The 2477-nt window shown below is 44.9% G+C and overlaps 1 pseudogene; it reads right to left on the bottom strand.

Moving 5' to 3' along the window:
- Window positions 267–1051, bottom strand: LOC108635906 (annotated as a pseudogene).

The raw sequence follows: 2477 nt of genomic DNA, 5'->3' as shown, positions 1-2477 counted from the left end.
CACAGGCTCCATTTTCTCCACATCCTCTATAACACCTGGATTATCTACTTTTCGAAAGGATGAGAAGTGCCATCTCACAGTGGTTTTTATTTGCATTTCCTTGATAGATAATGACATTGAGCAGGACTTTGTGAGATTATCAGCCAGTTTTTTTGAGAAACGTCCACTCAGATCCTTTGCCTATTTTTATCATATAAATTTTTTAATTTGAAAGCAGCCTCTGTTTATTAACTGACCAGATTACAGAAATAATCACAGTAGATACCTTAGTTCATCCTTCTAATAAGCCTGCTGATCTGGTCTTCCCGGTTGCCAGCATCTCTACCTTCTACAAAATGGGTGGTCTTTTCCTTCATTCCACCTCGTGGAGAAGACAACTTGAAGTGCTGCAGGCAGTTGCATGCGTCTTTGAAACATTTTCCAACAGCATAGATCTCGTGAATCTGATCCTCCGTGCAGATGACGCCATCTTTGCCAAGAGATCGAGCAATGAATGTGTTATCTGTCAGGTCAATTCACTTCTTGGTTTTGCCATAAGCACACTTGTAGATCAATTCATTTACTGACTGCAGGTCTGGGGACTCTCATGCAGCGTATGGTTCCACAGTTCTCAGCGTGTTGATTGAAGCATTGCTGAGCTTCACACAGGTGCCACTGAAGATCTCACAGAGGCGAACAAGCTGAAACAACTTTCCAACTTTCGGCAAACGCCATTCATACTTCTGATCCTTATGACAAGCACCAATTTGGGTTCAGAGGGTACACAGATGTTGCTGGCTTTTCTTGCCATCCTGGCCATTCGAAACTTTTGCAGGTAATGGATATGATTACCTATATTCCTGTGATACCTTCTGCCTGTATTCCTGTCATAATGCTACACTTTTTCATAGAACATTTTCATAGATAAGCTTTCTCTTTGCTTTTCAAAGCATCTTTAGGGCAGACTTCTTTTTCAAGCTCTTGATCTTAAGCTCTGCAAAATTCTTTTATTTTATCTAAGGGTTTCTGGCATGGCAAAAACCTTCTTTTTCTTCTCTACTGAACCCTCCATGGTTCCAACCAGGAAAGAGCTGCTGCTCCCCCTCTTTTTCTTGGCTGCACCACAATGCATGTAAGGGATCTTAGTTTCCAGTGTGTGTGCGAAATCACGTCAGTCGTGTCTGACTCTTTGCGACACTACAGACTGTAGCCCACCAGGCTCCTCTGTCCATGGGATTCTTCAGGCAAGAATACCGGAGTGGGTTGCCATGCCCTCCTCTAGGGCATCTTCCTGAACCAGGGAGAGATTTCACATCTCTTAACTCATCTGCATTTGCAGGTGGGTTCTTGACCACTAGGGCCACCGGGGCCAGGGATCGAATCTGCACCCCCCCTGGGTGATGGAAGCGCAGAGTCTTAACCACTGGACCACCAAGGAAGTCCCAAAAGAAGTCATTTTGACCTGAAGTATGCCCACAATTGATAACACATTTTTAAAAAATTATTTCTTTTTGGCTGTGATGAGTCTTAGTTGCAGCAGGTGGGCTCTTTGTTGCGGCACATGGGTTTCTCTCTAGTTGTGGCACATGGGCCCAGCGGCTGTGTGCGCGGGCCCAGCGGCTGTGTGTGCGGGATCAGTAGTTGCGGTGTGTGTGCTTAGTTGCCCTGTGGCATGTGGGATCTTAGGTCCTCAACCAGGGGTCGAACCCATGTCCCCTGCACTGGAAGATGGATTCTTAACCACTGGACCTCCAGGGAAGCCCTAGTAACATTTTTAAAAGCAAATAAATTATCTAAATCGTTGTTAAACAGTTCTTCAAATATTCAAGACCAGGCATCAAATCTCCCTTTGTTTCTTTTTAAAACTGATTAACCGGCTTCTTTAAATGAGAAAATGTCTGAATCTCTAAACATCATTGCTACTGCTGAGTCACTTCAGTTGTGTCCGAAATTAAAAGATGCTTACTCCTTGGGAAAAAAGTTATGACCAACATAGATAGTATATTCAAAAGCAGAGACATTACTTTGCTGACTAAGGTCCGTCTAGTCAAGACTATAGTTTTTCCTGTGGTCATGTATGGATGTGAGAGTTGGACTGTGAAGAAGGCTGAGCACCGAAGAATTGATGCTTTTGAACTGTGGTGTAGGAGAAGACTCTTGAGTCCCTGGTGACTGCAAGGAGATCCAACCAGTCCATTCTGAAGGACATCAACCCTGGGATTTCTTTGGAAGGAATGATGCTAAAGCTGAGACTCCAGTACTTTGGCCACCTCATGCGAAGAGTTGACTCATTGGAAAAGACTCTGATGCTGGGAGGGATTGGGGGCAGGAGGAGAAGGGGACGACTGAGGATGAGATGGCTGGATGGAATCACTGACTCGATGGACGTGAGTCTGAGTGAACTCCGAGAGTTGGTGATAGACAGGGAGGGTTGGCATGCTGCAATTCATGGGGTTGCAAAGAGTCGGACATGACTGAGCGACTGAACTGAACTGAAC

Source organism: Capra hircus, chromosome 4, assembly GCF_001704415.2.
Source record: "Capra hircus breed San Clemente chromosome 4, ASM170441v1, whole genome shotgun sequence".
In the NCBI taxonomy this organism is placed as follows: Eukaryota; Metazoa; Chordata; class Mammalia; order Artiodactyla; family Bovidae; genus Capra; species Capra hircus.
This window is presented reverse-complemented; position numbering and strand designations above follow the sequence as displayed.